The 21327-nt window shown below is 53.3% G+C and overlaps 1 long non-coding RNA gene across 1 annotated transcript in view; it reads left to right on the top strand.

The window, feature by feature from the left end:
- The window catches only part of LOC131482658 (uncharacterized), a 185093-nt gene that overhangs the window by 49240 nt on the left and 114526 nt on the right, over nt 1-21327 (top strand). The gene's annotated exons all lie outside the window — the stretch shown is intronic.

Below are 21327 nucleotides of genomic sequence, written 5' to 3'. Positions count from 1 at the left end.
CTGGGGGACTTAAAGTCACTTTAACCTTGGCTTTATCTGGGATGAAAGGAGTGGTATCTGTTGGATGGTGTATCAGAAAGAGAAAGTTGTCATCGTTTTTTAGAAGAGAAAAAGGAAAGGGAAAGGTGCCCATCCGCCAGGGGAAAGGATGCAGGCTGGTGCTGCGCCGTGGCTGGCATGTTCCCCTGCGTGCGTGTGTGCATGCGTTCAGTGCACACACAGATGCCCAGTTGCAACAGGGTGGGGTTGGAGAGGAGAAACAATTCCCTATTTTCTTTCCTGATGACCCATGACAGTTGTGGAAGGGGGAGGCCGTGAGGAGGGAGAAACAAGGCAGGAGGGGGGGGAACAGAGGGGTCTTTCAGAGACAGAGCAAGGAAAATGGCAAATTATCCATGGTTTCCAGAAATCCGCAGAGGCCCCCTCGGCCCCTGCCCTGCTAAATACAGTGCCGTCTGTATGCATTTGCCACCTCGGAGATGGCTGCTTGATATACCCTGCCATTGTGCACCACCACGTTAGGCTGTGCTCAGTCTGCTGACTGACGGGTGAGATGAATCTGGTCTCCCCTTGGAAGTCCTGGGTGCAAGGCTGTGTCACTCTGGGGAGGGCAAGAAGTGCCTTCCCAGAAGACTGGCCCCCAGGCATGCTGCAGCCAAGTACCTTCTGCCCACCAGAGCTTTTCAAGTTCACTGGGGGCTTCATAAACCATGCTGGCATGGTGGTGGGGCACAATGCAAGCTTGGGCTGGCTCAGCGTCTGATGTGCCTTAGCTGCGGTTTGGGGCCAGTCTTGGTGTAGGGGTGTGGGCGTGGTGATGGGGGGAATCAATGTCCTTTTTGTGCCCAGAGTCAGGGGCCCCGGGGGGGTGTACATGCTTGTGCATGGAGGGCCCTTGAAGGTGCAGGCTGAACCCAAGAGGGAACAGGCAGAGGTGCCCCCCAACCTCCCCCCCCCCCGCCCCAGCACCAAGAAGGCTGGATTCCTTTTCACATCAGCTGCCAGAGGCTACTGATTGATCCAGAACAGTTCGCTAAGCTGCTGGAGGTTGCCCTCCCCTCCCCCCCCCCCCCCCCCGCACCAGCCTCTGGTGGATATCTGAAAGTTTAGTCTTCTGGGCTAAGATTAAAACAAAACAAAACAAAACAAAAACAAAAACGGGAAAAAATTTCAACAAAAACCTAAGCTCTGCTGTTGCTCTAGTAGATTTGGCTGCCCCAATCCCGGCTGCACCTGCCACAGGAAGTTGCCAATGCCAGGCTCATTCCTGCCTGCTCCGTGTGTCTGAATTCTTAAGAGCGTCATCGGCAGAGATTAAAAACTCACGCCCTGCCCCTCCCCCTCGGTGCTCCCAGGTCAAGTGTGGGAAAACTGTGTGAGGATGCTTTCTTCTGATTGTACAAAAGAAGTCACAGTGAAATTTATCCTAATGGAATGCAACTGTTGGTTTATGGAAGGAATTCAGAAATAAACACCCAACTCACAGGAGCGTGCTCCTTCTGCCTTTTCTCTACCTTAGCGCTCGATGACATAAATCCACGTTAGGTTCGAACACAACTGCATTTTGTTGGTAGTAATTAAAATGTTTTAATGAGACAACCATAAAATCCACCATTAATTATTTTATTTCAAGCGCTTCTGCCTTCTTTTGAACCAGGTCTATTTAGAAATAGTTTAGAGAGGAGCCTGCAGTTTTATTCTTTCCTCTGCTTTATACACAGGAGTGGAGAAGTCATTTATAAATAATTACACAATGTTTTGGGTCTTTGGGCTTGTATAATATATCAAAGCGATTAGTACACTTATTGTTCCATTGTAAGTGTCTTTTTTCTCCTTTCAGTTGCACTTGCCTTGTCTTCCAGCTAAACCTTTTTCTGGAAACCCTTTTGTCTTCTTCTTGCCTCGCGCTCGTTACACTCCGGGAGCATTCTTCTTATTCAAACACTCGCAGCAGGGGCAGAGAAAGCGACTTCGGCCGCATCTTGAGCTTTTACCAGAACTTTCTGGCATTTTCTTTTCGGCCGGTTTTCCCAGACGACCCAGGGGCAATGAAGAATTATAACATACATGAATTATTGGTGTTCTCCTCGAGTTACAGCGGGGAGCGAAGCGCCTATTTTGCTATGCCCCTAAGGGACGCGGAGCCTGAGGCGGGCCGCGGGACAATGTATTGATCCTGCTCCGCGGTCCTCGATTCTTGTCATGGAGCCACAAATAAAGACCCCCCTCGGTTGCAAGACAGGGGTCTCCCCCCCCACCGAGCCCTGCGGCACACGACCCTCGCGCCGCGGGTCTTCCCACGGCGCGGGCCCTCAGAGAGCCCCGAGGGGCGGCTCGGAGGGCGCACGGGGACAAGCGGATCCCGGGCTTGGGGGCCGCGTGAGCGGATTAGGGCCGCACGAGAGGAGAGCGCGCCGCGGTCTCCAGCCACGTGAGGACGGTCGTGGTTTCTCAAGTCCTCAACGCGCTAATCCTTGTCATCCGGCGGCGAGCTGGGAGCTCACCCCGCTCCAGGGACTGCACGCACTTGCGGTCGGAGGTTATGGCAGTGCTCGGGTACCCCCGCCACTCCGGGAGAGTGCGGGGCTGCAGGAGGACAGATTCCGGGGAAAGTCGGGAAACAGAGGCCCCGGCTGCAAAACAGGCGTCGGTCACGCGCATAACAAAAGGGGGCGAGCCGCGAGGGCCGCTGTGGGCGCAGGCCTTCCCCCGGGGCTTCGTCTGCGGCCCTCCCCGCCGGGCCCGCCCACGGCCGGGGGCGCGGCGCAATCTGTCGGCCCCGGCGCGAGTCCATCTGCGGGGCTGAGCCGGGCGCCGGGCTCTGAATGCGCTCGCGCTCGGGCAGGCGCACGCCCCGCGGTCCGGGCTGGATTTGACCACATTTGCATAGCAGGTGCGAGTGCTTGTCCATTCTTACTTAAAGAAGTTTTAATATGGGATAAATTACCAGGAATTAGGGGTTGGCCTAGGCGGGAATAATGGCACCCTGTCGCCGCCAGTCCCCTTCCCGGCCTGGGTGGAGGGGCGGGGGGCGGGAGAGCAACGTGAGCATGACTCTAAAGTTGCCTCCTGGCCCCCTCCCCCCACGGAGTGAGGAGGAAGCAGGGGGAGACTTTAATCAATTTGATTTTAGAGTCTGTTCTGCAGAGAGAAAAGCAATAATCCCGGGGATCATAATACGATTAGCCAGCGAGGATCTCTGAGTCAGAAAGTCTGGCCGAGTTTAAAATGTTAATCCCGGCCATAATCCGCCCCGTGGCGGGTGGAAGGCCGGGCCCCGAGGCACCGCACTCGCTGCTCGGGCTCTAGGAGCACTGAGGCCCGCAGGGTCGAACGCCCGGATCCCCAGGAACTCCTTGCCTGGGTGGCGGGCGTCCACTTTGGTGCCCGGTACTGGGAGAGCCTATGGGTAACCGGGGAGCGGGATGGGACGGTTGGTGCAGACCCCTGGGCTCCTTCCTTGTGTTTGGCATCTTGTGAAGTCCGTTTTCCCCGCCACCCCCCTTACCTCGCCATTGGGCAGAGAAGGGGCGGGGCCGCGCTCCTGGCCTTGTGCGCCCCAACCCGGTTTACACTCAGCTTCTGGGGAATGACCTGGTTTTCAGGGTTTAGGGTTGCGCTGAAGTACGGGAATGGAGGTGTCTGACTCCGGTCTCCTGGGGCAGTAGGTCTTACTGGAAGAAATGCCCAGGATCTGGGAACCCTCAGGTTGGGGCAGGGAGGAGTTGGGGCCAGGGTGGAAAGGATTGAACCAAAGCGCTGTTCTCTCTCCCACCTCCCACCAGGACTGTCCACCAAGATGCTACGGGATTCAGGGAACCCATAGGCTACCGGTTCTCCCAGGGGTCAAATGCCAAGGCTCTTACCTCTGCCCTTGGCGGAGAAGTGGTCCCGCCCCTCCAAGGCTGGGCCTCTTCTGATCCTGGTTTCTTATTCCCCCTTCCTCCATCTCCCCATTAGCCCCAAAGCTGACCCCCTCTGTGGCAGGATGACACCGAGAAGCCTCTGGCAGTACACTGGCTTCTCCCTGGTGCTCCAGTGGCAGCCACTTTCCCTGGAAGGCAGTGGGCGGTGCCCCCCATGGACCATATGGTGTGGAGCAAGGGCCCTGGCGAGCCCATAGACAATGGGGGAGTGAGGGCCCAGGTCAGCTGTGGAGCTCCGCCACAGTGAGTCTCCCTTTCAGTGTAATGAAGCTGTTGTCTGCGGGTAATGATGCAAATGACCCAGCCCCTGCTCGCCGCCATAGTCTAGAACGTGATTTGTCATACAGTCTGAATCTCCACGAAGACTAGAGGCGGAACCTCCCCCAGGACGGAATTGGGCCATATGTGCACATTGTGTCTGTGGTGGAGGCAGGGGTGGTGGGAGGCCAGGCTGCCCAGGCCTACTTCCCAAGGTGTCTACCCCACCATTATGACCCAGAGGATGCCGCTGCCCTGGGATGAATGGGTGCTGCGCCATAGCTTCGAATCACAGACTAACCAAGTGCACCAAGGGAATGGACGTGAGCTGCTGGCTGCCTGCAGTGGTCACTGCTCCTGGTGGAGGACAAAGTGCACCAGGCCATTATTGGATGGAGTGCTCACTTCAGAGCAGTACTCCGACTGCACTTGGCTGAGAACCCCAACTAATGCTACCTGGTGCAGGGTGGGGCAGGATGGACAGATGCTTCTGTGACTGTTTCCAAAGCAGAAATAGTGAAAAGTGAAGCAGGGACCAGGTGCCAGGCAGTCCGGGGCCTGGAACTGGTGGAAGCAACAGAAAGTGAGGAAGCCACATGGGAAACATGAAAGATAGCTCCCAACTGTGTGTGTGTGTGTGTGTGTGTGTGTGTGTGTGTGTGTGTGCTTGCTTGGTGGAGGACAAATGGCTGGGTGGCTTCCAGCTGCTCTTTCCAAGACATGAGGAGCCCCTGTGTGGGCACTGTGGGCCCTCTGAGACCCTGGGCACGCACAGTCAATGCTCCCCAACAGGGCCTTGACTTATGCTGGATGGCATGTCCCACAGCAGTTCCATAAGCTCGTGTGGCCCATGGTAATTGTCAACTGTGAGTACCGGGCTGTGGTGTTCACACAAGGATGCTCAGCATGTGTCCCTGCTGTTAAGTGACGCATGCCCTTCCATGCATCCTTTACTTGATACTCCTGATCAAATAAACCAGTCCATGGCAAGAGGAATCCCTCTAAAGGCCCTTCTTGCAACAGGAACACAGCAGGGGTGTGATGGTAATGGTGATGAGAGGAACACGCTGGGAGTGACTGCAAGAAGCAATGGCAACAGTTCCACATCTCTCCGGAGAGGAAGCCTTTGTTTCTCATCCCACCCTCCTCTGTGCCCTTCCTGTCTTCCACAGTACCTGACCCACACAGCTGATACTTATGGGATATTTGTGGAGAGAGGGGAATTTGGCATGGGTATCAAGGCTCATAATCTTCATGGGGCCCACAAGTATGTACAGGTATAGGTGTGTACACAGGCATATGGTGTGCACACAGGCATAGGAATATACAAAGGTACAGAGTGTGGGTATGTACACAGGTGTAGGTGTACACACAGGTGTAATGTGTGCCCAGGTGGGGGTGTGTATGCAGGTATGGATGTGCACACAAATGATTGTGTATATATGTAGGTGAGCACACAGGCATGGGTGATCACAGGTGTGGGTATACATACATAGTTGTATACATAGGTGTAGGTGTGCACACCGGCATGCATTCAGCTGCATAGTTTTTCCTCACCTTGAGGGAGAGAGGAGCAGGAAGTTGGATTGCACCTGCTTCTCTAGGTTGCTCCACCCATTGTGACCGTGAAGTTGGCTCACAGGCTGGTGTTGCAGATTCAAGATCTCTGACTGGAAGAGGACTCACTGGTACTGTCGCCTGCTCTGTGATAGTGTAACTCTAAGAGATGCAGTGCAGTGGGGGAAATGGAAGAGGAGAGGCAGGGAGAGATTCCTAATTACCCCTGCCATCTGTGGGGCTCAGGCAAGGGCAGATTCAAGCCCCAGTCACCTTTGTCCCCACCAATCACTCCCACAGCCACATGTAAGTTGTGATCAAACTCTGCCAAGCCCTGGCCACATGATACTCTTTCTGCTCGCTCAGACACACCCCAGCCTCCTCCCTGGGCACTAAGAGAGATGGAAGGCAGCTCTGCCCACAGTGGAGGCAACATGGGCTCTCAGGTCCCCAGCCACATGCTGTTCACCGCAACACCTGTCACCCCGAGAGGTATGCTGTCGCGGGAGCTGGGAGGTGGCACCCTGAGGTCTGGGGTGGAATTGAGGGTGTGGTGCTGGGAACCCTGTTGAACAGGATTTTCTACTAATCTGAGGGTGATGCACACAACTTTGTTAGGAAAACCGGGATCTCCTTACAGCATCCCAGTCTTCTTTCTTGTTGAGCAAGCCAGTTCCAGATGCTCATTTGCATGAGTGATGGAGTAACCCAGGGCCAGCACACTCAGCAGACCTCTTCTCCCAAATTGTTGATTGTACAACTTTTGCGAGGGAGACACCAAGTGGAACCTTTCATACATGAGTTCTGAGTTGCACCTCTCATCTGCCACTTCAGAGGAGGCTGAGGTTCCAGGGGGCCAGGACACCTGCTCAAGACCAGGGGCCAGCAGGCAGGGGAGCCAGGAGGGGAACCAAGGTCACCTCTCTGGCTTCCATGCCCATGACTGCGACTGCTTGTCATCCTCCTTCCTTTTTCGGCTTGTGTGGACACCTGCTCTGGCCAAATCCATCCAGGTGCTAGGGTTCAGGGGTGGGGGGAGGAGATGCCAACCACAGCCCCTCTTGGGGAAGGCAGCTTTGGCAGTTGTGCAGGTGGGTGAGGCACTTCGGGGAAGGGCCATGGCCTTGGGCACATAGGGAACAGTATTGAGTTTGGAGCCTGTCTGTTCTTGGGCGTGAATTGAGAGGACAGAGATCCCCCAGCCACTGAAAGAAAATCCACCCTCTCTGGGGCCTGATTTTCTGCATGTCCCAAAGGACTAAGGTGTGTTTGGAAGGTGAAGGGCTTGAAACTAGCTAGAGATCTGCAGGTTCACGGGTGCGGGACCATCCTTACCTGACCGTGTGCCATCAGCTGTCCCCACACCAGCGTAGTGCCCCACGTGCTCAGTCCACAGGCGAAGCTGTTGGCCTCTCTGCACAGTGTGGGTCCATTCTCTGCTTTCTGTTTGGCACAAAGTACACAGTCCCAGAGTCAGTAGACTCTCCTGGACTTCTTGTCCTCATGTCCCTACAGAACTCAGCATGACCTTGACCCCTAATGACCTCAGGTTATTGAGGTTTCTGGGCTCCAAAGCTATTCAATCATTCATTCATTGCCATGCTGTTCCTGGGTAAAAGGGCACTCAACTTCCCTACCTAGGGCCTGTCAAAGGTTCTCATTGTGCTCAGAGGAAAGTACCTCCACACTGGTTGATGCTGACAGTGGCTGACCAGGCTGTGCCCTGTCAGCCCGTGGAGCACGCTGACTCTTCTCTCCTCTGCTCTCTGTGTTTTGGAAGCCTGCCTCTCCTTTGTCCTGTGCACATGGCTCAGGGCTTCACACTTGCTGATCTTCCTGCTGGGAGTGCCTCTCCCCTGCATGTCTCACAACACAGGGGCTGCTGCAAACGCCAGCCAGAGCCACCCTTGCCAGCCTGGCAGTCATCCTGCACCCCAGTGCTATGTCTCCCTCCACTAAATCATCTGTGCGAGGTGCACGTATTGCTTTGTTCTCCTGTTCCTTGTCTGTCTCCACCTGGAAGGTCCCCTGGGTGGCTGATGAATTGGTTCCTGCCTTCCCAGTATCTGCAGGTGTTTGTATATGTTGGGCTTCATCTGTTTTGCTGCTGAATGTAGATACTGATTTGAACTCATTTTCAAGGCTAAAGCCTGTGCCCTGCTGGTAGCTTTCCTGCTGACAGTTTTCCTTCTCAGGCTGAGGATGAGGAGGAAGTTGAATACTTAAGGTTTTACAGCAGTGAAGCCATGTGCTCTCAAGGGATGTATGTAGCCAATGTGGGCTCTTTCTGGGCCAGGGCATCTCTTCTGACTCAGTGGACAGAGCCCAGAGGACCTGCCTCCCTCCCAAAGGAAGGCGGCATTGCATTGCTGGTGGCTATCAGAGGAAAGGGTGTCCCTGTTTGTGAAAGAGCTGCTCAGGGGTGCTTTTTGGCACTGTGTAGGACTCAACGTGGGCAGGGACCAATCCAGGTTGTAGCTTCATGAGTCAGAGGGGCAGAGGGACTCCTGAGAGAAGATGCACCCAGAATGCCATGAGCAGGGGAGACCTGGGGCTGGCTTTAACAAAAGCTGCTTGCAAGTGCATCTCTATTATTCACCATTTAGGGTGTGAGTGGGAGGGGCCCTTCCCTTCTACTCAGCCCTTGGTAGCTCCCTCCACCAAGTCCTGACTCTGCCCTGGGCACTGGTCGTGGCTCAGGGGAAGGCTGGGTGGTGAGAGATGATAGTTACAGTCATGGACTTGAGCTGTAGGGAGTTCCTGTGGAGAGCAGCATGGACAATTGCATACATGAAAACTCATTTAAAGGCATTCAGGAGTTCTGAGCCTTTGAGGAGCAAGGCTTCCCAATGGGGGGTGGGGGGAGACCTAGTGGTGTATAGATGGACAGCAATGCCCCCTGCTGGTTAGAAAGGGTGTGGTCATCTGATCACCCACCAAAGTTAAGGGATCCATTGCCCTTGAGGGTTTGACAACCACCCCTGGTGCGACCCAGGGTGGTAAGGGTGTGAGGTTGTGGACAGCGATGGAGCTGTGGTATGGGAATAATTCCAGAGCACTTGAAGACACAGCTTTCTCCTGCACGACGGAGGTGGGCAGTGTGAAGCTGGCTCCTGACCTGTGCCCTTTCTCGAGAGTGCCTGTGGATCTCAGAAAACAGGCTGCAGGAAGTTGAGAAGGAAACAGGGTCCAGGCTGGCCATAGAAACTCAGAGTGGCTGCATTACAGGCCCAGGATCTGAGCAGGCCAGGACTCAGGAAAGCAACTTGATCTTGCGTCGCTGTGGATGTGGCTGTGTGGGTGGTACTTTCACAAGCTGTTTTGCCACAGTGGCTGGTGTAGATAACCAGGAGGCACTCAGCGGAGGAGCAGCAGAACAAAGCTGCCTCTGCACAGCAGTGCCACAGAGCGACCACCAAAGCCATCAGCGTGTACCTTGTGCAGTTGTATGTGAAGTCTCTAAGAGGGGCTTAGGAAGGTACCACAAACAGCACTGGCCATGGCCAAGGTACAAAGTAGTGCTTGGTGTGACAATGACAGACCCCAGGGAAGGGTCCACTGAGTTCCAGGGCCACAGTTTGTATTCAAAAGAAGAAAGGAGATCATAGAATATCTTTGCCCTGTAAGCATCGGGAAATGTGATGGGGCAGTGGCCTGACAGAGCGACTGGGTGAGGACCAGAAATGGAAGTTAGTTTTTTTTTTTTTTTAAGTTTAGTTATCCATTTAAAGGGGAGGGAGGGAGGAAGAGAGAGAGAGAGAGAGAGAAAGAGAGAAGGAAGAGGAAGAAGGAACTCCATCCTGGGCTCTCATGTGAGTGCAGAGGCCCAAGCAACCACTTGAGTCATCTTCTATAGCCTCCCCAGATGCATCAGTAGGGAGCTGGATTGGAAGTGGAAAAGCCAGGACCCAAACAGGCATGGATGTTTGGTGGATACCAGGAGGGCTTCAGGGAGGAGGCAGCGCTTTCATGGAGATGCACAGCGGGAGTGGTCAGTAGCTGCGTCTCCAGCCCAGGCCAGGTGGCTCCTATTGTGTTTCACTGTGCCAGTGCCTGGTGTTCACCTGAAGAAAGCTGGGTCATCTTTCCTTTCATTTCTGCTAAAATCATCTTATGGAGCCATGCCCTCTACACCATGGCCACAGAGAGGCAGGGACAGCGGTCACCATGTAACTGGCCAAAATCCTGGCCTTCCTGCCCTTCCCCTGCTTGTCCCTGGCTGAGCCTGTCTCCTGCAGTGGAGACAGGGCAGCTGCAATGCCCCGAACTATGGTGCACAGGAGCTCTCTACTGTTCTTGGGCTTCAGCGTCCTGCCAATTGGAGATAGGTTCTAGAAAGCTGGAGGATTTGCTGAGAAGCAGGTGGTGGGCCTCAGCTATCCTAGAATGATGGTTTTGATGATGATGATGATGATGATGATGACGACGACGATGAAGGGCCAGAGAGGAATTCTGGGTCCAGATTGGACAAAGGATCCCTGCATTTGGAAGCTGTTCCAGGAGAGGGAAGCTGAGAAGGAAGGCACCTACACCTGCTGTTGCTGTTTCTCGGGTGATGACTGTTTGCTGAACAACAAGCACACTAGGGAAAGCCTCTATCAGGCGGCTCCTGTGGCTGCCTGCTGGCAACCTCGTTCTCAGAAATGCAGCTGAGACCTGTCGGCCCAACCGTACTGCGTCGAGTTCTCGGGTTCCCCCTTGCCTCTGGCATCTGGCTTTAAACAGTATACCTGAGCATGCTGTATATTTGTCCAACATCGATGTGTTGAGGTGCTGAGAACCCAGCCGGTCCCACTAGAAGTGGCTGGAAAATGGGAACAGCTCAGCTGCTCCTGAAAATCTTCCACCAAGTGCTTCCAAACTCCCAGGAACAGCGCCATGATGCCGAGGAGAAAAGCAACCCGGCGTTTCTTCCGGGGATTAAAAGTGAGGCTGCAACTGCCAGACCTCAGGAGAAAAGGGCTTCTTGTTGGGCTGTGCTTTGAATGAGCGAGCCCTTTTCTCTCCGGGCACTAAGTGCCGAGATGCAGCATCGCTACCGCCTGGAAACTCAACAAAGCCAGGCTTGGTGGCTGCTGCGAGGGCTCAGCTCCATGGAGAATTTTAACCATGAACAGGCACAATGATTGGTTTCTTCTGAGTCCTTAGCTGAACAGCTCAAAGGGGGACAATTCCTGGGGTGCTGGGCTGCTATCTCTTGCCAGCTGTGCCGCTGCTGTTTGGAATCCTGGGCCCCTGAGGAGCAGCCAGGGATAGGGTACCCCACCCAGGCACCTTCTGTCTCCAGAAACACAACTCCAGACTACCCTCCTAGAGGGAGGAGGAAATGGGCCTTCCTTTGGTTTGTGGCCTGCTCATGCCACTCACTGGGGGTCCTCCTCTGTAAAGTGGGATAAGAGTTGTTGGATTCCTAGGCCAGGGGAGGTCATCATGAAGGTTACTGGCCCAGCAGAAGAAGGCAAAGCGATTGAGGGCAAACACTCGCCCTCCCGCTTCTGCCCACTGCTGGTTATGAGCACAGAGCTCCTCTCGCTCGGCTCTCAAAGCTCTTAGACCGCTCTTGGATCCTTGGCCTCTGATGGCTGAGCAGCTCTCCACACATCCTCCCTCCATCAGCTTGTTACACAGTGGGTGACGCACCAGGCCCCTGACCATGCATGAGCCTGGGAGTCATCGCAAATGTAAACACGGTTAGTGGAAACCATGGAACCAGCACAGGATCTGGCCCTGGGGCGGGTGCGGGGGATGCTAACAAGGTAGCCTTCCTCACTCCTGCCTGGAACAGACACTGGGAAGGACGTGGGCAGGCAGAGCAGCTTCCCGGGAGGCCACTGATGCTCTCTCGCTGCCTCTGGTGCAGCTTAGGCGACCCCTGGCATCGCACACACATGGGTGTGCACTCTGGACTCAGACACTGGGTTCAAAGCCTTCATCTGGCACTTTCACAAAAAGTTCCAAATTCCTCTAAACCTTAAGTGATTTAAAAGTTTTTTTTTAATTACTAAATATATAATTGGTCCATGGATTACATGACAGGAAGTATGCAATAATAGCCCACACCATAATTAGAGACTCAGTAGGGCCTGGCGTAACAGCTCGATTGGCTAATCTTCCCTCTTTAAGCCCTGGGGGCCTATATGGGCGCGGGTTCATGTGCTGGCTGCTCTACTTTCCATCCAGCTCCCTGCTTGTGGCCTGGGAAAGCAGTCGAGGATGGCCCAAAGCCTTGGGACTCTGCACTCATGTGGGAGACCTGGAAGGAGCTCCTGGCTCCTGGCTTCAGATCGGCTCAGCTTTAGCCATCGCGGCTACTTGGGGAATGAACCAACGGATGGAAGAACTCTCTGTCTGTCTTTCCTTCTCTCTGCAGCGCTGACTTTCCAATAAAAATAAATCATTAAAAAAAAAACTCAGTAGATACTCAGTAGATTACTATTGGTACATAATAAATGGTTGCATGGCCATTTCTGTAGTCTTCACATGAATTGCTTAACTGGCTATAGTAAAGAATGAAATTCATTGAATTAAAAAAAAAAGATGTATTGCAATATAATGGTAACTCAACTTTCCAGCATTCTGTTTGCAATCCATTTTTAAAAATTGATTGGGGAGCTGGTTTTGTGGCCCAGAGGGGGTGAAGTGGACACTTCTGAGATCAGCATCCCTCCAGAGTATTCCTCTCGGTCCCGGGTGATCCACTATTAGAAGTAGTTCTTTACCAGCTCCCTGCTCTTGTGCCTGGGAAGACAGCAGAGGACAGCCCAAGGGCTTGGGTCCCTGCACTGATGTGCAAGGTCCAGATGGAGTTCTTAGCTTCTGGCTTCCACCTGGCGGCCCCAGCCATTGTCGCCATTTGAGGAGTGAGCTAGTCGGTGAATGGAAGATCTTCTTTTCTCTTGGTTGCTCTGCCTTTCAAATAAAGAAATCTCTTGAATGTTAGTGCTGCAGTGAAATTCTTGTAGGCCTCTGTTTCCATGACTGATTATTCCCTGGGACATACTCCTAGAAATGAGACTTTGGCTTACAGGTTTATTCAGTTACTTCTATATCTTTTTCCTTATTGCCACATAGGCAGCAACTAGATACTGCGCAATAAAACACCCAGTTATGCTCAGCTTGGGAGGCACATTAGTAGAAAGCTGGATCAGACACAGGTGGGACCCAACCTTGGCACTTTAGTATGGAATCCAAGGGTGGCTTAACCTCTGCACCGGCTGCTGGTGGTCCCGACCTATGTTTTCTTACTGCAATTCTGTTGTTTTTTTATTTTTGAATTCAGTCAATCTTTATAGCAACTTTTGAAAAAGATTTTTTTTTTAATTTTTATTGGAAAGTCAGATTTACAGAGAAGGTGAGACAGAGAGAAAGATCTTCCATCCGATGGTTCACTCCCCAAGTGGTCGCAATGGCTGGAGCTAAGCCGATTCAAAGCCAGGAGCTAGAAGTCTCTTCCGGGTCTCCCACGCAGGTACAGGGTCCCAAGAGCTTGAGTCATTCTCGAGTGCTTTCCCAGGCCACAGGCAGGGAGCTGGATGGGAAGTGGGACAGCCGGCACATGAACCGGCGCCCATATGGGATCCTGGGGCATGAGAGGTGAGGACTTAAGACACTAGGCTATAAGACGGGCCCTATAGCGATTTTTTTTTTTCTTTTTTGCAGCTAGAGTTCACTCTTTTCCTTTTTGTGGATGGCAAGTGTGACTCTAACATGAGCAGAATCAGGAAAAGTTGTTGCCTGCGAACTGGGCAGAGTTGGCACAAGCCGAGCATGGCGCAGCACCGGGACCAACGCAGTGGCCTCACGCTCGTCACTCCATTTAGTGTTCTGGTCTCATTCTTACTGCGTTGTTGATTTTAACTTCTGGATAGCTTTTGAAGTACCCCAAAGAAGACATCTGGTATACCGACTCCCAGTTCTCGGGGCTTGCGAACTAGAGAGAAGTCCCCCTACTCCCGAACAATTTGAGTAAATCTCGTGAAATCCCTGGTTGGCTTATTTTGAGGTCACGTGTCCAGGCTGAGCCAATCAATGTGCGGACCGGAGGCGGGTCCTGTGTTTTGATTGGGCAGCCTGAGCTGTCCCTCGAAGGCCATTCCTAGTGCTGGCGGTAGGAGTGTGGGTATGCCGGATGGCGGCCGCTGTGGGGACAACGACGACGAGGACCACACCAACGGCCATGTGGGCGACACTGCTGCCGCGGAAGACGGTAGGTTCTGCGGCTTCCGGGCACTCTCTTCTCCGACTTCCCGGGAGACTTGTGCAGGCTTTTTAAAAAGAGGTGTAGCCGCGCCTGGCACGGAAGTTTCCAGAAGCGCTGGCTTTGAAGAGGACTGCGTTTAGTCACAGCTCTTGGCTCTGAGTGGAGCTGGCTTGCCAGAGGGAGGGGATTTAGGGAAGTGGCGAGTGGCCCTGGTAGTGGCCGTGGTCGCAGGAACGGCCACGTCCCTCTCTGGTAGGACGAGGAGCTGGCCTCCGCACGCCTGTGGGCCCTGGAAGCAGGCCGTGTGCTGTGTCCCCACAGGAACCGCTCGCCCTGGCTGCGGCCAGATCTCAGACCCAAAAGGGGCTCGCCGGCCTGCGCCATGAGCCTGTGGGCAGTCGAGGCGTGGCTGGGCCCTTGTGCCTCACCTCGAGCCACACTGAGTGTCCAGGAGGGACCGTAGGAGGGCTCAGATGTGTGATTCCGGCGCAGGCAGCTCCGAGAGCCCCATCCGTGAAGGCAGCTGTCTGCTTTCGTGCGAGAGGAGCCTTTGCAGCGGGGAAGCCTTCTATGGGGCTGCTGTCGGAAGAAGGGGCCGGTCCTCGCTGGCCACTCTCCAGGGCGCCGAGCTCAGGCTGGGCGCAAGGTGTGAGGGGACCACCAGATGGCGCCTGCGATCTTTCGCCTTCGCGGCGCCTTGAGGGGCCAGACTTGATTGCTTTGGTTTTTCCATGAACCCACAGAAGATGCGGGCAGTGCAGCCTCCACTTGCTGGTGTTCAGAATTGAAACCTTGTGATTTGCGGGGAAGAGAGCAGACTTTGGGGAGACTGGGTGCCGGGAGAAGGGTGCACATGAGAATGTGGTGTTATGTGGACAGAAGTAGGTTCCACAACACCCAGCGACTCCATTTGGGCATTTTAAACTAAGCTTTTACCTAATTGGATTCCCCAGTAAATTTTTCTGCAAGGTTCATTCAAGAATCTCTCACGTGTAAAAAGAGTGGGTTTGGAAATTTGGGATCTTTTCATAGGCTTTTGGGAAATTTCAAGCCAGAGGCTTTCTGAAGCTTCTCCCTGGCATCCACAGTCCTCTGTGAGAAGTGCGCAGGGAGTGTCCACCTGCTGGCTGTGAGTGGGTCTGACCCATCCTTCAGAAGCATCACCTTTTCAATGGCTGGGAGATATGTGTGTCACAAGCTTAGGACCAGCAGATCCTAGGGGACACGTGTGGCTGACAGTGTCCACAGGCTAGAATGCATGCTGTAAGGCAAGAGCTGGAACACTAGGACCCCAGTCCAGGCAGCTGCCTGCAGCCCGCCAGGCCGCCCCCTCACCCCAAGTCTATGTCTGCCTTCACCTGGCATGAACACCCACTGCTCCAGGCACTGGTCAGGGGTTCAGGGTCAAAACCTATGCATAACCGCCAGAGGTCCTGCTGTGTGCGTGAGAGACAGATGGGCCCAGAAAAACACCACTCAGCACTGAGGTGTGGGGAATTAGTGGGGCTCCCACAGGCCTTTGTTGAGATTCGATCATTGGCTGTTTGGTACCTGAGTATCCTTTTGCCCATGACTGAATGCCTACCGTGGTCGTGGAGATGTCAGTGCCCATGTTGCTGACTGGGTGTGATGCTTGGGTGAGAAAACAGGTGCAGCATCTTGAGGTGGATGCAGGGGACTTGCACTTGGCCATTTTCATCTCCCCTGCAGGGGTTGCAAATGTTTTGAGGCTCAGAATGAATACAGTGTGTGATCAGATGTGAACTCCACACATCTCTGAAGGTTGATAAGGGGAAGAAGTCAAACCAGGTGTGCCTGTGACAGCTGTCAGGTGGTAGGCTTGAGTTCAGAGGGATAGCTGCCCAGACTCAAGGGCGGTGTTTGTGTGTGTGTTGTTGAGGGGCTGGGACCCTGCTCTGCTGTGACGAGGCCTCAGATGGGGTAGGGGGCTAAGAACACAGTCCCGACTGAGGTGGGGTTAGTGAGAGTCTTGTGTCTGGGACAAAGCAAGTAAGCTGCAGCCCCCTAGCAGGTGGCTTGGGGAGGCTCCCCTGGATGGTCTAGGGCCTGGACACCATGGCCTGCTGTGGCTGAGAAGGTGGCAGAGAGAGCCTGGAGGAGGTCAGTAGAGACATTTCTCAACATGCCAAGAACTGGCACCTGAAGGCCTGTGCTCCCTGCAAAGCTCAGGCTGGGCCTCTGAGGGCAGAGGCTTGAATCCGGCTCAAGGAAACATTTAACCTTTAGGAGTACTTGCATGCTACCAGTTAGGAACTCAGAATTACACCTAGGTCTTCTCCATCAGTGCCAAGGTCTCCAGGACTTGAACCATCACCTCTACATCCAGGGTCTGCATTACAGGAGCTGGGATTGGAAGAGGAAGCACTTTAGGTTATCTTCTGCTCCTTTCCCGGGTGCATTCGCAGGGGGCTGGATTGGAAGTGCAGCAGCTGGACTTGAACCCATGCTCTGCTGTGGGATGCCATTGTTGCAAGAGCTGGCTTAATCCACTATATCACAAAAGCAGTCCCTGAATTCATTTTTAAAACCAACATCTTGATAGTTTCTACTTGTTTTAGACTAAAATATTGAGCTGAATTCAATGATACCATAATTATTGTGCTTATTGTGTTGATTCAGTGGTAAGGAAACTTACCTCCCCACCGCTTCTACTTAGGCAGGACTCCGTCCATCAGGTGTGAGCCCGAGGGCTCGCTCTGTTGGGCAGTGAGAGAAGCCCTAGAAGACTGTGTGGCCACCACCTGCCTTGTTGCATCCATAGAGCGCCTAGGTTCCAGTCGAGGCTGCTCTCCTCTGATCCAGCGTCCTAGAAGATCTCACTCTGTCTTTGCCTTCCAAATAAAATGAACATTCAAGAACGTTAATGCGCACGTCTGCATCCCGCTGCATCTACAGCCAGAGGATGCTTTCAGGTCTCCTTGGTCAACCACCATCATTCCATTGTCAAGGGAAACTTCCGTTGGAAGAGGCTTTAAGACCAGGGGGAGGAGTTGGCGTTTGGGGCTGTGGTGAAGTTCCTGCTTGGGACACGTCTGCTCCGTTCAAGAGTACCTGAGCTTGAGTCTCACCTCTGCCCCTGATTCCAGCTTCCTGTAAGGCCTACCCTGGGAGGCACAAGTGATGGTGTGAGTGATGGTGTCCCTGCAGCCCACTTGGGAGACCTGCATTGAGTTCCTGGCTGCTGGCCTGGGCCAGACCTGTTGCTACCTACTACAGGCATTTGTGGGAGTGAATCATCAGATAGAAGATCTTTCTTTGTCCTTCTGCATTTCAGATAAACAAAAATAATTTTTAAAAGGCAAAACTACACACTGACTAAACACATGTGGCTAAGGTAGTTGTCCTGTGTGGTTGTGTTACCTCCACTCAATGAAATGAGGTACTAGGCCCTATAAACCAGAGCTTGTGAGTACAGTGGAGTGACCATGGACTGAGGTGGGCAGGAATTCTAATTCAGCACATATTGCAAGGGGTTGAGTACCCTCCTGGAGTCAGTCTACCACCTGCTAACCATGTGAGTGTAGGTTATTTGTTCATCTCAGCCTCGCATCTATAGCAGAAGGTGCCTGCTGCCAAGGTTCCATGAGATAAGGCCCTCAAGGCTCTTGGCCCAGCTGGGACAAGCATTAGCAATGGCTGGCAGCGACTGTTCCCCTTGGGGAACGCAGAGCGCTCTCAGCCCTAGTGCACGGGCTCTTGGCTGCCCTCTGGTGGTGACGCTCTGGGCACTTAACGGGGAGCAAGCAGAAGAGGCTTCCTTGAGATGAGAAAATGACTGGGGTTTTATTGCTCTTCTGGCGACCTCTAAAGAATCTGTTAAGCTTTTCAAAAGTGGGAGGTGAGGCCTAGGGGATTCACCCAGCACCCTCTGAACCCGTAAACATTCTCTACTGTTCTGTTTCCGGCACCTCTGCCTTTGCTGGCAGTCTCACGGTACGTGCTTGCACTGGGCCAGCAGCCACAGCAGAACCGCATGGCATCAGCATGTTATTTCTTTTCTCGTAACAACTTGCGGTCTGCTAGGAGCCCTTCCAGGTTTGGTGGAGTCCTTGGTCAGGGGCCTCCTCCTCCAAGCCTGGCTGAGCTGCCCCTTTGGGGAGGTTGTACCCAGAGGCTGCACTGTGTCCTTCTGATCATGAGAGAAACAGGCAACTTGAGGCAGTGAGTTTGCTTTTTTGTAGACTGTAAGCTCTTGACTCAGGAAAGAAAAATCGGATATGCCAAGACCGTGGGGATATACAGTACAGTAAGATAGTTAAAGACCAAACTCATCTAGCTTATAGTAGTGTGATAATTGCTTATTTTTATGTGTAGCTGTTAACCTGAATTGCTGAATTTGTAAGTTTTTTCTTTTATCATAGTTTACATGTATGGGAGAAAACACAGTCAGTGTGGGGTTTGGTACCATTGTGGACTGAAATGATCTCTTAGGTCTTGTGCTGTATTTTTCATGTTTAAGGGGAATGACCATACCTCTTAAAGTACCAGCATAGATTCTGTGAGGGATTTTCAAAATTTGAGACAGTCTTTGGTTTCTAAGAACACTTGTTGTTAGTGTCCAAGTTAGAGTAAAACTGTTACATTGTAGTGGAACTCATGCAGTATTTCAGGCATGGCTATTGGTGTGCATTGAGACAGCAGATGGGCTGGCCTGTGGCCTTGCAGTGCGTGACTTGGATGAGGCTGCTATGGCAAGGGCTTGCTGCAAATGGAGAAGCATCCAGTTCCTGGACCCATGCAGATGATTAAGTCCCAGGGTCATGGGTGCCAGAGGGGTAGAGGCTTGGTCCAATGATGCCGCCAAGAAGATGGGTCTGATGGGAGGCCCTTAGTCACTGGAACTGTGTTGGAGCAGGGTAGCAGCCCAGAGAACTGCTTTCTCTGCTTTCTGGCTTACCATGTGGTTCTCCCCCTCACGCAATTTGTTCTTGTGGCCTCTGATCATCAGAAGCTGAACCAGAGGAGTCCACCTGATGTTGGGCTGTGAACCCCCAAAACCGTGAACCAGAATGAGCCTCCTTCCTTCACACATGGCTTGTCTGAGGCATTTCACTAGTGACCCAGAGGTAGCTAGTATAGGTTGGTTTGTTGCTCTCAGGTTGCTAACTGGAAGTCATCTAACAATGTTTGAACAAGGACTTCTACATCTTTGCTGTTTTACACAGGCCCTGCAGGCTATGTAGCTACTCCGAACCCAAGGTCTGGGTGACAAGGAGAAGCTCTCAGTGGAGAAACCAAGGCGTTTTTGGTGAGGTGGAGAAGTTTAGGCTTGAGTGGCATTTACCTGAGGATTCTTCCATCCTGGGGTCCAGCCCAGTTGCAGCACTATGCACCTGCTCAGGAAATGCTGTGGGAAGTTAGGGCAATTGCACTTGAGTCTTTGGTAGCCTGCCTGTGACAGGCTGCCTGCACGCAGGCCTGCTGTGTCCTGTGTGTCGACGAGCATGCTAGTCCTTCCCACAGCAATCTGGGAGAGCGAAGGGCTGCCCGCCTGACTACATTGCCCTGGAATTACTCCTGTTTCTGGAATGTGGTGGGTGGACACCTCCTAGGGCTGCTGGGAAGCCAGAGGGAGAAACTCCGGGAAATGGCTGCAAAACCACTGCAAAGGGATTGGTCCCGGGGGCCCAGCATGTTTCCTGGCACCAGTGGGTCTTCATTTGGTGTTGGAGAAGTACTGGGACTCAGGGCCTACTCTCAGTGGCCGGACCAGTGGGGTCTATTGGGTAAAAGGATCCAGGTCTCCACTGGAAGTACACCCCAGCATTTGTTATCCAGGGATGCGAGGTCTGTGACAAACTGAGACTTTTATACCCATATGCCCTTTCCTGCTGTTTCATAGCATGGGGCTCCGTGCCACTCTGCCTCTGCTTGTGAGGGAAAAAGCTCTGTGCCATGACTGAAGAATAATCTAACCTATAGCTTGGGGGGTCAGAGAAGGGACCCCCCTGGGCCAGCAGGGCTTGAAGAAGGTTTGTTGGAACAAGACCATCAACAGGGAAGAGGGGAGCCCAGGAAAGGGGCAGAGGAGTGTGGCAGAGGTGTGGGGTGGGGGATGCTCAGGGAACAGTGGAGACTGAACAGTGCCCTTATTGTGTGCCAGCTCTCAGAGATGATGGGTTTCCTCCATTCTCCCTTCCTTGTGAGGCCTCAATGGTGCTGCTAGGGGCCTAGGTGGGGTTCAGGATCCCAGGGTGACGCTGGTGTCCGTTCTCCCCTGCTCAGTGGTGCTGCTGTGCTGTCTCTGGACTTCCCTGTCCTGCCTGCCTTTGTTCTGTGCAGTGCAAAGAAGGGGAAACCCACCTTGGAGCTCCTGGTCTGCGGCCCAGTGTGGCCTCAGCCCACCTCTCCTGCACTCATAGCTGGAAAAGCTGCCACACGCAGCCACTGGATATCATGCTGTTGGGGACGCAGAGCAGTCTTCTGTGACTTTGGACAGCTTTCTTGACCAATCTGGTTCTGGATTTCCTCAGGAATACATAGGGTCTAATTGGCTGCTGCTGGGAGGGCAGACCATGGTGGAGAGGTCTTGCAACAGTGCCCTGTTGTGGCCAGCTGGGGCAGGGTGGTTGCTGTACATCCCTGTTGCCATGGCAGGAAGTGGTCTGTGGAGGAGGTGGGGGTCTGAGGGTCGGGGTCCTGGCTGTGAGTGTGGCAGTCAGGGGGCAGGCATGGTCCCTTGAGCTACAGGGTCATGGGATTGTTTCAGGCCTAGTGACTTAAGGCCCAGTGAGACACAGGGCTGTGGGTAGCTGTAGGCAGGGCAGAAGGGCCTAGTGTTATGAGTATTAAAATAGCTGCCATGTACTGAGTGCTCACCAGGCCCTGCTGCCAAGTTCATCTTGCAGAAGCAGAGGCTCAGCATCACCCTACCTGAATCCCCCTGGGTTCCTGGAGCTCTGGACCCAGGCATCTTAACTGGCTGCATTTCTAGGGTTTCCCTCTTCCCCCTATCCCACACCAGTCTGCATGCACCCATTGTGTGTTCTGGTCAGCTTGGAATACTAGCCCCAAAGCCTGGCTTCCTATTATTTTTCATGAAATAACGATAGCACCACACCTTCTGGAGTCATGGTGGTGCTGGTAGGTGCTGGGAAGCACCTTTTTTTACTCAACATATTTGACCCCGTTGATGCAGGATGTGATAAATATTTTACGATCCTCCTAGCTTTTAATAGGGAAAGTCAGAAGTCTGGAATTTTGGTACATTTCAAATATATTTTATTACTTTTTTTTGTCTTAGAAAGCACAGGAAGCCAGCATGCAACACTACTGGTGCCAGATATGGACACAGCACACAACACGGTGGTACAGTGGAGGGCATCCTCATGGGCCATGGACAAGGTCAAGGGCACACAGCTGTCT

This window comes from Ochotona princeps, chromosome 19 (genome assembly GCF_030435755.1).
Source record: "Ochotona princeps isolate mOchPri1 chromosome 19, mOchPri1.hap1, whole genome shotgun sequence".
NCBI lineage: Eukaryota > Metazoa > Chordata > Mammalia > Lagomorpha > Ochotonidae > Ochotona > Ochotona princeps.
This window is presented reverse-complemented; position numbering and strand designations above follow the sequence as displayed.